Below are 13,974 nucleotides of genomic sequence, written 5' to 3' on the forward strand. Positions count from 1 at the left end.
TTGATGAATTGCTCTGCAGGGTGAGGGTAAAGCAGCAATAATTAGTGCTGGACTTCAGCCTCCTTATGTAGGTTCAGCCAGGTAGAGATGAGAGCCTCCCCTCACTGTCTTATCTGTCCGACCAACCGAGGCCGGGGGGCAGAGGGGGCTTGTAATAGTGCCACAACATTGGTAGGTGATTGCCTGCTTATTAAGAGGGTACTGGAGTGGAACATAACATTTTCAGTTTCAATTAAGTCTACAAGAGCATATATAATGCATTTTAAGACCTTACTGCATGCGGAGCCTTTTGAATTCACATGAGGTTGTTGTTGATATGACACTGAAATTAGCTCAGCACGACTGATCATCAGAGCCATCAGTCTTGAGTCAGAACACTTAATATGGTGGCGTATATGTATCCTTGCATAGGAATGGTGGTCAACAATCCTTGTAATGAGAAAAAGATGCACAAATCCTTTGTTTCTGACCATCAGAGGGAAAGACAGAAAATAAATACAAATAATAGATACCATTGATATGTCTCATTGTACATTTTTAGTAATTATAAATATATATATATAATTTTTTTATAGATATTATTAAATCTTGCAAAATAAAAAATCCTAGTGCATTTATGTAGTTAAATTTTTAAAGTAGAATACAGAATTCAAATTGTAGCTGATTTATTCATGTTCATTTCTGGTTAAAATTTTCTGAAACCGGTTTCATCTGAGAGTTTTGAGCGTACACTGTAATGCATCACACATGCTCACTGAATTGGGACATCGCAGCGGGAAGGACTAGAAAGTGTTTTACAATGAATTATTTGTTTTAGGCAGTCAAAAGTAACCGACAGAATGTTGTGTCTTCCTTGCTTAGCATAATTGCCATTATGTGAACTATGGATCTGAAAAATATCATTATGTTAATTCCGACAATGGACGAAAACAACCTCAAGAGCTAACTCCGCGTGGAATAATAGCTTGGTAATACTTCATTACCGACGTGGAAAGCATTATTTGTGCAACAATAGATTTGACCTCAGGCTTTAAATTGTTTTGGCACTGTTTTTCAGGAGAGATGACTGCAGCAATCCATGTAATGTATTTGCATGTGTAGCAATAAAAGTAGAGCATGTTAGAGCTTCAGATGTTTCACGAAATAAATTCACTGGAACCAGCAACGCGTAGAAAGCGCATTTTACGTACAAAATTGGTGTGTTCATTCATTTCTCATTGTCATTCCCACTGATTTGTGCATAAAACTCAGGTACTCCAAGTAATTTTTGTGTTACGCCGACTGATATGGAATATGCATTTATGCATGTAAAATGGATTGGATTCCACTAAAATATTAAACAGCACAATTTTCAACATTAATAATAAGAAATGTTTCTTTAGTACCAAATCAGCATATTTGGATGATTTCTGAAGGACCATATGACACTGAAGACTGGAATATTATATGGATATGGAAAATTCAACTTCACTATCACATGAATAAATTACATATATCTACATATAGATTAAAATTGTGTGTGTGTTTGTATGTATAATATATATATAGATTGTAGATTATAAGATAACACTATTTTACAATATTGATGATGATGATTAATTAATGTGTATATCTAAATGATATATTATATTATATACTTTTTATGGATTAGTGTAGTGATAATAATAATATAGAATTGTGTTTAATAGTTTAATAATTTAGAATTATATATATGTATTTATAATATAATACTCATCTAAATCTTTAATATCTCAGACTTTTTAACAAGGAAACAATCAAGCAGTGCATCTGCTAAATCAAATAAATCTAAGGAACTATATTATCGGACATTTCAATTTTTTTTTAAATATTTTCTTCTTAATAAATAACCCGTGCCACTTTTGACACCAGGATAAGTGATGGCCAAAATTGAGAAAAAATGTTGCGCAAAACCATAAAACCTTGGAGCGTGCATAAAATTTTATGGACTTATGTAAGTGCATAATGTACTGATTAAATCCAAGCCTCTAACTGCTGTCCTCAGCGGTGTCTTGGGGGGGAACAGGGGACTCTCCATTGGCAGGCATCAGCCGAAAGCTGCCAGCTTCCATCTCTGCCATATCGCCCTACAATCTAACTAACTTTCAGAGCCCGCTTGACTCCTTGGCTGCTCCTCTCCCCTTTGATGTCTGTTCTCTTTAGCCAAAACCATTTGCTCCTCTTCCTTCAGAGCTTCCGGCTGTGCCCTCTTCATCCCTCCTTTTTAGTAACTCCTTTGCTTGTTCGCTTTCCCTCATTCAGACACCCCTTTTTCTTTTCGGCCTTCATCTATTCTTCCATTTCTGAATCGCTGCCTCTCTATCACTTAGCTCTATCTGGCCTTTATTCTATTACTCTCTCTCTCGACCCTCTTTTTCTCCTTTTATTGCATTGCAGACTCTCTATCCCTTACCTCCCCCCTCTCCTCATCTGTTCCCCTCTGCCTCCACTCCAAACTATTCCCTCACCTCTCGCTACATCAGAGACATTTCAAAGCTAGGTCACCGATAGCGTTCCTATCGATAGCTGTTGTGTCCTCACCTTGCTAGATCAGAAGTCCAAGCGTGTCTTTCTTTTCTAACGCTCTCTCGAGGGCAGACGGCTAATCTCTTCATTCAACCCACTCTGTTCTCGATCATTTTTATTTTTTTAGAACGGTTGATTTCATTAAAAATGTAGCGACGTACGCATTAATTACAGCCTTGAACCATATTGGGCATCAGAATGGTTTGGCTGAACCCAGATGGATGCAGTCTGACAATGTTTAGTATCTTCTATAATTGCATGCTTTGGCAAGTATTGGTGCTAATTTTTTTCCCCCTTAGCGAGAGTGTGATTATCTCGGTCTCTCTTCCAGTGAAAGTGTGTCGATTTTATCATGCTGTACCCCTTGTTTGTTAGTCTACACAGTCAGTCATCGGACACTGTGTATTTTCCTAAGGGGCCTTATTATCCCTGCTGTTCGTGGAGACCTGTATTCATCTTATGTCAATAATTTTGCACTAAGTTTGTAGAAGTGAAACAAATCAAAAGGCCAGCACCACTAAGAGGCGACTTCTTCATGATTTACATGTAGTTTGGTATCATTTTGGCCCTAGTAATTGGCATGTAAGGGTGGCAACGACTTGGGAGGGTGAGCACAATCTGATGTAAGAAGGGGAAAGAGAGGAGCATGGCTTTTCTTTTAGCCAGAGCAGAGGACGACATTAATCATATCCCAGAATCCCATGCAAAAATGTAGAGCTGTGGGTGAGATAACACGCTTTAAAAAAAAAAAAAAAAAAAAGAGCTGTGGCACCATTTATTGAATCATTGCAAATGCATCTCCCTTAGGTTCCACCGCATGCTTTCTTTGAATCATACCATCTCTGTGCCTTTGATTTCATTGTCAGAAATGATGGTGCATGCTAGTACATCTCTTCTCTCTTGATGCTTCCTGAGAGCCTGTGTAGTCATTTGTCTTCTGTAATGATGACTGAGGGACATCACACACTATCAGTTGGTATGCCAGTCCTAATACTGCAAAGCCGTCTCTGAGACAGGGCGATGTCTCAGTGCCTGCTTCCCTCATTGAATACTGCTCACGTCTCTCTTTATCTCCTGCAATGCATGGTACGGAATAGAGAGCACTGTGATTGTGAGCTTACATAACTGTGATTTCGATGATTACTGATTGTTTTTGTAATATTGTGGGTCATGGGTGAAATTTTAAGATATTATTTAGACATGCTTAATTGGAGAGATTTTAAAATTGTATGTTTTCAAGTGGGTGGGTCATCTGAAAGATTAATCCATTTTAAAAGTGCCACTTGGTATTTTTTGTAACATTTTCTGCATAATGAATAGTGTATCTCTTCTCTGAAAACAAAGTATGCTTTAGCATAAAAGAGTACTTATGGAAATAACAAACTTTAAAAGAATTTAAGTGTTTATTTGAATATTTATTTGAATTTGAATGTTTGAATATTAATTGCACTTAAATGAAAATGTATTATAGTTTACATTTATATTACATGCAATTAGTTATTATGGCCCACTTAAGTTAATCTCAAGTGCATCTTTGTATTTAATTTCATAATTCTGTTGTGTTTATAATATGATTAAATTGTACTGCTGAATGTGTTTACGGTAAATGAAAACATACTTTATAATTTCTCTTTAAATTTTTTATGTAATTTATTTAAATATATTTTGTAATTACACAGTTTAGTACATTAGGTTGTTTTATTTTAAGGTGTCCTTGTTACAGTGTAATTATACATTTAATTACTGAGTAATATTAATTAACTACATGTACTTACAGTATGGTTAGGGTTAGGATTAGGGTTTGGTTTAAGGTTACTTGCATGTAATTATGCATAATTTATTGTTATTATAATGGAAAGTACGTGTAACGTGTAACAAGTGCACCTTAAAATAAAGTGTTACGTACATTTATATTAACATATGTAATATCAAACAACATACTACAATTAAAGCTGCAGTCTGTAGGTTTTGCCTCTTTGTCGCCATCTCTGTTTGAAAACCTGGAATTGCAGTTACTTGCAGAATTATCTTGCTTGCGTGTGATGTGCTCTGGCATGGCTCCAGTGCGGATGTTGTAGATATTCACTGTACTTCAGAATCACAGATTCTAGCCTACGTCTTGGAATATATGACCCAAATAAGAATTTTCCCCGAATATTGTCATCTGAACAAGTAAGTAACAAGTCTGCCACATTTGTTCTGACCAACTGTGGAAAAAAGCAATAAATCGCGCTACCAGTGATGATTAAATCTAACAATCGGTTAGCTCATATTAACATAGTCTCATCCCAACTCGTCACATATTGACGCTTGCTTTTTGACGCTCAAGGTACCCCTTTAGCGTCACTTTTCGATGTGAAGGGAAGGTAATTTTTTTAAATAGGAAACACTTAGCGTATATTAATAATTTTTAAATAAATTATGCCAGTACTTGCATCTGCCTCCTATATCTTGCGTTTTCTTCACAGATGGTAGGTTTAGGGGCAGGGGTTGGGTAAGTCATATAAATAAAACTATTTTGACTGTTTACATTGAAAAATCACACCCCTACATATATGCAATAATGGCAACCTTATTATGATGATCAAATTCCCAATATCGCGTTAGCATATCGACAAGTTACGCTAAAGGGGTACCTTCCCTTCACGTCGAAAAGTGATGCTAAAGGGGTACCTTGAGCATCAAAAAGCGACGCAAAAACCAAGCGTCAATATGTGACGAGTTGGGATGAGACCGGGTTGCTCATATCACACCAAACCGTGCAAATTATTACTTTTGTACTGTTATAATTTATTCTCAAATTATTAATGTTAACAACATCAGCATTGCGTGACTATGGGCATACTGTATTAACATGTAGATTTCAATTTATTATAAGCTAACCACTGTGAATCGGGCTAAAGTAAGGCGATAGTTTTGAACACTGGTTGGTTATGTACTTGCTCAAATATTGATTTCGGATAATTTTTAATCAAAAGTTACAGACTGCAGCTTTAAAATTATAATCAACTGCTTTAATAAATCAACACATCAAAATAAGTATACTTCTTTAAACCTTGACTAGGGGTTTTTAATCTTGAAAGTAATGTTTTAATGTTTTATTTTTTTGTCCTTGAAGTCCTGAGAGTAACTATTTTCTGTACCTAGTGTAAAACAGATTTATGAAAGGAAATGAGAATGAAATGTTAAAATTCCAATAAAAATCCACATTTTTGCTTTTTGCATTAATTCAGCCAAAATTACCCCTCCCCCCAATAAAAAAATCAATACAATATATCAATGAAAATAAACTCTCTTTAGGTGTACTTAAGAGTATTATGTAATATTACTGTATTATTTGTAGGATTTCAAAAATTTTCTTTTAAGATTTGAAGCACACTACAGGTTCTGAAAGATACAAAAGGTTTTGAAAGATATGTTTTAAATAATGTATAATAAAATACACCCTAGTCACATCAGTAGCCTAACAAATGCTGATTTATTTTACATGGAGTGGGTCGCCCTGCAAGGTCTGACATGTTGAGATTGTATGACCAGCTGAATGTCAATCACTTAAAGCTCAAAATACAGCAAGAGGCGCAACACTAAACATGACGGCTAAAGAGGTCTGTCTGAATGTCATTAGCTGGAGCAATGCTGCTTTAAATGGAATCAATTTAATGACACAACTTTCAGAGAGCGCAAGCTGCCGAACAGCTGAAGCACAGCACACTATTTAGAGCTAATTATATGAACTTAACCTGACCTTCTCCATAGAGAATCATTTTTTACAGTGACTTTTGTAAATGTCTACAAGCTGAAGTCTTGTAATTTTGGAATAAGTATTCATAAGTTGTCTGGAAACACCCCCCCCCCCCCCCCCCCCCCTTTTTTCTGTCTTTTGTTTCTCTTGGGAAATGTGATGGGATCAAATTTGCTGACCTAAGGTACTGAATCCAACATTAACCCCCTACCGATTTTATCATTAGGCCAATTACTCAGTTAATTACTGAGGAAGGTGGGGAGTTCCTCTTCATAATGCCATAATCACTCTTTGGATCAAAGTTCATTGCCATACTTCACTTTTTGATTGTGTGGTCTTTGTAAGATTAAAAGAACGGTTTGAGAATATATTGTGTTGTTATTTCTGCAATATTCTCTCCATCCAGACCTTTTTGAAAGAGAGATTGCTATAATTATTTGACCTTCTATTTAGTTTCCAGTTGTACATTTATTTTTAGATGTTTCTTTGTATTTATCACTAGTGGCCAGCCTAAACTAAACTAAACTAAACTAAACTAAACTAAACTAAACTAAACTAAACTAAACTAAACTAAAATAAACTAAACTAAACTAAACTAAACTAAACTAAACTAAACATTAAATTAAATTAAATTAAATTAAATTAAATTAAAAATTTTATTAAATTGAATAATAATAAATTATAAATAATAAATTAAAAATAATATTTTAATTACAAGAAACTGATCATTTTGCACAACATTTCATCACTTAAAATGTTTGACAGAAAATGTGCATTATCCATTAACAAGGCTGTTAGTGAATTTTTTAATCAGCCAATCAGTCAATTTTGGGAATCACCCAGTCAGGCATGGTTAGTCCACAATGATCTCAAAAATGTGCAAATATTGGTCTTTATATCCACCAATCACCATTTATCACACTAGTTTTGAAAATCCCTCTATAGAGATTCCATTCAGTAAACATCTCTGGTCTGCTTTCAGCTGGAAGAGCAGTCATAGAAAAGATGGGGGATTGTGGGACTAATTAGAGTTCTGATATTATTTAATCACTGCCATATGGCATTTACTTTCACTGAGCAATGACCAAACTTTTATTTGAGTTTGAGTTCAAGACTCTAATGGACAAGAGGCGGGGGACAACGAGGCCTGGCGTTGAGGTATAAAACAGGAGCTAATAGGTAGGCTTATGCCCCAGGGGAGCGTCTTTGCCTTATTGGCCATCCATTCACAAGACAGCAGCCTATTCTCGCCATGGACAATCAGGCAATTAAAGTTCCATAACCGGTAGCCATTCAACGCAAACGTTCTTTTACAAGAGCCTTTCAGCAGCCGCAGAGCTCTCTTGCTGACATGCCATCATAACAATGATGAATAGGGCCACACATTTATAGTAACACGGCTGTAAACGCTAATGAAGGGGTGTGTTACAACGACTCTGATATATAACTTCTCAAGGCCACATAAAATCCAGCAAAATTATCATAAGCATCGGAGAGGAGATTGAATTGAGTAATAAACAGGTTATCGTTTAATGAGGAGAAAGAAGAATGAAAACCGAATGCATTTCTGCACTTATGAAGGGCGATCCTCACGACAGAAATGTACTCAATAAAAGCAGAAGGACATGACTATTGTGGCATTAACAAGTACTAATCGATTTCGGTAGGCTATTTTGTTCTTCAAAAATATTGCGCGGCTTAACACAATCACAACACGTTTAGAGAATGCTAATAGTGCTTTGTGAGATCTCTTGGATACAGTACCTTCCAGATCATTTTTACTCATATACATTATATTTCCTCTGATACTACCATGAGTTGAACACTGTTCTTAAACATGTGGTGCATTATTTTTTTAGAATGTGAATATGCAACTTATGTCATAACCAAAAGATTTCAAGTCACAAATCAACAGTATCTTCTTACAGAGCGCCCAAAATGTATTTGGAATGTTCGCACTTAAAATATTTTCATATGCTGGATGTATAATGTAAGCTGTAGTTCATCACAATAACTATGGATATGTTCTCATAATGTTTGACAACTAAAAATAGCTCAAATAGTTCTTGTCTTTTCAATTACTGTATTTATTTATTTTAAAGTATGTCTTAAGTGTCCAAATACAAGCAACTGAAAAAAGAACAAATGTCAGGGCATGTCAAAACTTCTCCAGGCCCCCAAAACACCCTCAGACCCCAGAGGCTTAAGCCAGTGAAGTGATGCATGAAAGTCTTTAAAGTATTATCACATCATGTGCACTACCATTCAAAAGTTAAGGGGCAGGATGATTTTCAAAAATAATTTTCTGTATATAAAAATAATATTCTCCAAAGATTCTTTAAATTGATCTGAAGTGATGGTAAAGATATTTATATTGTTACAAAATATTCTTATTTCAAAATAAAATGCTTTTCTTTTGAACCTTTTGTATTCATAACCAAATCCTGACAAAAATGTGGAAATATTTTATTATCGTTTTTACAAAATGTTAAGCAGCACAACTGTTTTTAACGTTGATATTTATAAGACTAAACAACACTTGTACAATGTATTAATAAAATAGAATAAATTGTAATAATATTTCTAATTATTATTATTTTTATGGCATTTTTGATCAAATAAATGCCTCGGTGAACGTAAGAGACTTAAAAAATAAATACATTTAAAAAAAAAAAACAAAAAAAAAAAAACCTACCCTAAACATTTCAATGGAAGTTTATATTCATGTAGATAAACAGTAGCTCGACCTTCAAAATTCAATAATCTGACATTTTATAACAAGTCTAAGTCAAAGGTATTTATGTTCAGTAGAATCTGCTTGTTCTAGTGGTGTATTTATTGCTTCTTTTAATGGTACTTTAGTCAATGGTGAATATTCCACTATTGATTTTTTGATGCCTCTGAACAACTGGGTGGTATATAATTGTTTCTACAGCAGCACAGACGTGGGTAGATCTAAAAGAAATACCAGACCAAACGATGTTTGATGTGTTGTACTGTCTTAGAAGTTGTTTTACAAGTTGCACACACACACACACACACACACACACACACACACACACATATATATATAACCTTTCTCTAATGTAAGTGATTTCATCAAATGCTATGGAACTGAATCAGTCGTCTGGTCCTGAAAATAAATGATTTGATTGGTTGAGGTAAGAACAGTCTGAGCCATCATGCAAAGATTTGTTTTCCTACATTTCTGGCCAGCATGCTCTGCTCTATTACTATTCAGCTCTTGTTATTTTTAATGGAGGTTATGCTCTGGCTAGCACAGTCCAATTGAGGAGAGATAGAGCTTGTGATTTCTGCCCTATCTACTGCAGGTGTTGCTGTCCACTGTGAATAAAAGACACATGAGATAGAACAGGCGCATGTGAGGACTTATCACAGCTAGCCAAGGGTGCAACAGATAGCTATGCATACAAGCCACAGGCCAATCTTTACTGGACAGATTATTCTTGAGGTGCTTTTCAAAGTCATAATAAAAATAGTAACTGTAAGGAAGTTTTGTTCTACTAAAACTTTGAAGTTGCAGAATCAGGAGTGGACTACTTCATTTTTCAATGCTGAAAAAATCTGAAGGCTGCAGATCTTTGTAGTAAACTTTGTGAATAGTAAGTTGGAAGGAGTTGAGAACTTAGAGAACTATACATTGGCAGTCAGTTTATTTTGGAAGAGCAGTTGCTTCCTTATTCCTTATGCAAAAATTCATCTAATTGTTGTTCCAAACCCATATGCCATTATTTACCTTTTTCTTTTTTTTTTTACCATAAAACAACACCAAAAAAGGAAATTCACTTTAGTGTGTGCGTGTGTATGTATGTATGTATATGTATATATATATATATATATATATATATATATATATATATATATATATATATATATATATATATATGTGTGTGTGTGTGTGTGTGTATGTATATATATATATATATATATATATATGGTCACACTTTATATTAGGTGGCCTTAACTTCTATGTACTTACAACAAAAAATAAGTACAATGTATTTGTTGTGTTCATATTGTATTGCAAAACACTTCTGCTGCTGTTGAGGTGGGATACGGCTAAGGTTAGGGACAGGTTTGGTGGTATGGGTAGGTTTAAGGGTGGGTTAAGGTGTAAGGGATAGGTCAACAGTGTAATTATAAATGTAATTACAGAAATTAATTACAGATGTAATTACATATAGGTATTTTTAAAAATATAAGTACAATGTAAAAACATGTATGTACACAATAAGTGCATTGTATCAAATGATTAATTTCAATGTAAGTACATATTAGTTAAGGCCACCTAATATAAAGTGGGACCATATATATATATATATATATATATATATATATTGTGAAGAGTCGGCTGCCTCCCCCCTTTCTATCATCACCACCCCGTCCCGTATTCGCCGCCCTTCACCAGGCTCCCGACGGGAGTGGGTGTGTGAGAGAGGAGGGGCGCTAAAACAGCCAGGGCTGGCGGCGTGTGATGAGGCACATCTGATGTGACTAGAGCCTCATCACTGCCGCCGTTTAAATGCCGAGCGCGCCTCTCCTCGAGAGACCGGTCTCTTCCCCCGTGCATGCACGCTGGTGTCCTCGTGGGTCCAGGAAGGGAGCGTTGAGGGATTTCCTGCTGCCGCCAGAGACGCGAGCCGCTGGACCCGCAGTCCAGATGACGCCGCACTCGTGATACGGCCGACGGGCCAGGATGCCGGGCCGTAGAGTCCCCCAGAAGTGCCGCGGCCAGCTGAGGACGAAGCCGCGAGCGGAAGCCACCGCCCCTCGCGCCCCGGACCAGGAGGGGAGCGCGTGCGGCCACCAGACTCCGCCCCTTCCCTGGACCCTTCCCTTCTGAACACTGCCCTCCTTCACTAGCCCCGCAGCACGACGAGGACACCAGATCCCTGTTTATTTTGAACACTTTTCCCCCTTTGGACACTTTATTTTAATATTTTGTTTAATAAAAACCTCTCCGAGGCTTGACGCCACGCCCACTGTGTCTGTCGTTTGCTCCTCCCGCCAAAAAAAAAAAAAAAAAATATATATATATATATATATATATATATCTACACTGCCCTCCATAAGTATTGAAACAGTAAAGACAAAATTGCTCTGTTGGCTGTGGAGTCAAGACATTTGCAAATAAGATTAAAAGATGAATATGAGACAAAACTACAGAATGTCACATTTTATTATTAGCCATTTCAACACATACATGTTTTACCAAATAAAACGTACAGCACTTTTAGAGTCCATCCCACTCATTGGTGTGAGCATAAGTATTGGGACAGTTGAACATAAGGCAGATATAAAAGATTAAAAGCTGTTATTTAGTTGCAGATCCCTTGCGCACAATCACAGCAGTGAGTCTGTGACCCATAGACATCACCAGACTCTTGGTCTCATCCTTTGAAATACTTTTCCCAGCCTTTAATGCAGCCAATTCCAATTGTTGCTTGTTTTGGGGAGTTTCTGCCTTTACTCGCCTCTTCAGCTGGTGAAATTCATGTTCAATCAGATTTAAATCTGGAGATTGACTTGAGCAATCTAAGACTTTTCATTTCTTTGCCCTTACAAATTCCTTGACTGAACTGGCAGGGTGTATTGGGTCATTGTCCTGATGCAATATGAAGCACTTCCCAATGAATCTGGTGGCATTTTTCTTGAATGTTGGTAGGCAAGATGGTTTTGTACCCTTCCAAATTCATTCTGCTTCTGTCATTATACATTAAATCATCAGTAAAGTTGAGAGGGTCTGTTCCAGAGACAGCCATGCATGCTCATGCCATGACACCACCTCCACCATGCTTTACAGATGAGGCTGTATACTTGGGATCATTTGCAGTTCCTTTTTTTTCTCTAGATTTTTGCTTTCCCATCACTTAGATCAGTGGTTTTCAACTCCAGTCATCGCGCCCCCCGCACCTGAACCCCCCCCCCCCCTGCACATTTTGTATGTTTCTCTCTTCACTTCAGACCTTTGTTCTATTCGACCTTAAGTGCCCTGCGAAGTGGACTTCACAGGATATTCCGCCATGATTCCAGTTCGAAGCGAGCGTTTATGTTCCATTCAAAGGGCATTGAAGTGTGCGAGACGTGAATTTAAATTGTATTTATTTACAGAGGTATATTTTGTCACACTTCACTAGTAAGTTTCGTCTGTGTGTGTGGCGGCGGTGGCGTAGCGCAAATACGAGAATAAATCTGTGAATAAATAAGTTCCGAAGTGAAGTAAACGTCAATGGGTTTCTCATGCTTAGGGAGTAGGGAGCAATGAACACTGTGTAGGAAGCATGACAATTGGAACACAGTTCATTCATGGAACTCTCTTCTAATGAGCTGATGATCTGAATCAAGTGTGTTAAACAACAGAGACATGCAAAATGTGCAGAGCGGGGGGGGGGGGGGGACTGGAGTTGAAAACCGCTGACTTAGATAAAGGTTCATCTTTGTCTCATCTGTCCATAAACAGTTCCAAAACTCTTCTGGCTCACCTTTGTGTTTTTTTGCAAACTCTAATCTTGCCTTTCTATTTTTGGTGCTGGTCAGAGGTTTGCTTCTTTCTGTGTAGCATCTGTAATTCTGTGTCAAAGTCTCCTGAGGACAGTAGATTGTCAGAGCATCACCCCAGCTTTCTGGAAGTTGTTGGTGATTTTACAGACATGTCTTTTAGGGTTCATTTTCACAGCTTTTATGATTTGTCTGTCATCAACTACTGTTGTTTTCTCAGCCAATCAGGCCATTGTTGGTTGCTGGTGGTTTCCAAACTCTTGATTTGCCCTTTGTTTTTGCTATAGCTCTAATTGACTTCCTTTTTTCTTTTAGATTCCAAATTGCTTGCTTTTCTCTCAAAGTCAGCTCCCTTATCTTCATCCTGGTTTGTGTGTGTCATCATCGATTCAGAACGATTCAGAATGCAGAAGTAATACATATAACTGATTTAACACATTCCCTGCTTTTAATATATGAAGAATTAATGCAACAGGACACAGCTGATCACTTAGAAAGACCTGTGAGGCAACTGTTCCAATACTTATGCTCACATCAGATAGGGGGATGAAACTCTAAAAGTGCTGAACTTCTTAGCTGGTAAAACATCTATGTGTTGAATCACCCAGTAATAAAATGTGACATTCTGTAGTTTTGTCTCATATTCATCATTTAATCATATTTGTGTATGTCTTGACTCCACAGCCAACAGATAAATTTTGTCTTCACTGCTCCAATACTTTTGGAGGCCACTGTATACACACACACACACACACACACACGTATATGTATACTGTATATATATATATATATATATATATATATATGTATATGTATATGTATATGTATATGTGTGTGTATATGTGTATATATATATATATATACATATATATATATATATATATATATATATATATACACATACACATCTTTTGTTGTGCTATAACCATATTTCAAAGATAATAGATTTATGAAATTACATTTGAAGACGTAACTATAGAAGCTAAAACAATCTTCAACTATTTAAACTGATTGCATTTAATGCAAATTTAAACTACAATACGTTTTAATTTAATTGCAAATAACATGCAGTTGAGTCTTTAAAATCATTACATAAGTGTTTTTGGTAACACTTTACATTAGGGAATATTATTCACTATTAACTAGTTGCTTCTTAGCATGCATTTTAC

This window comes from Barbus barbus (assembly GCF_936440315.1).
Source record: "Barbus barbus genome assembly, chromosome: 25".
Taxonomy (NCBI): domain Eukaryota; kingdom Metazoa; phylum Chordata; class Actinopteri; order Cypriniformes; family Cyprinidae; genus Barbus; species Barbus barbus.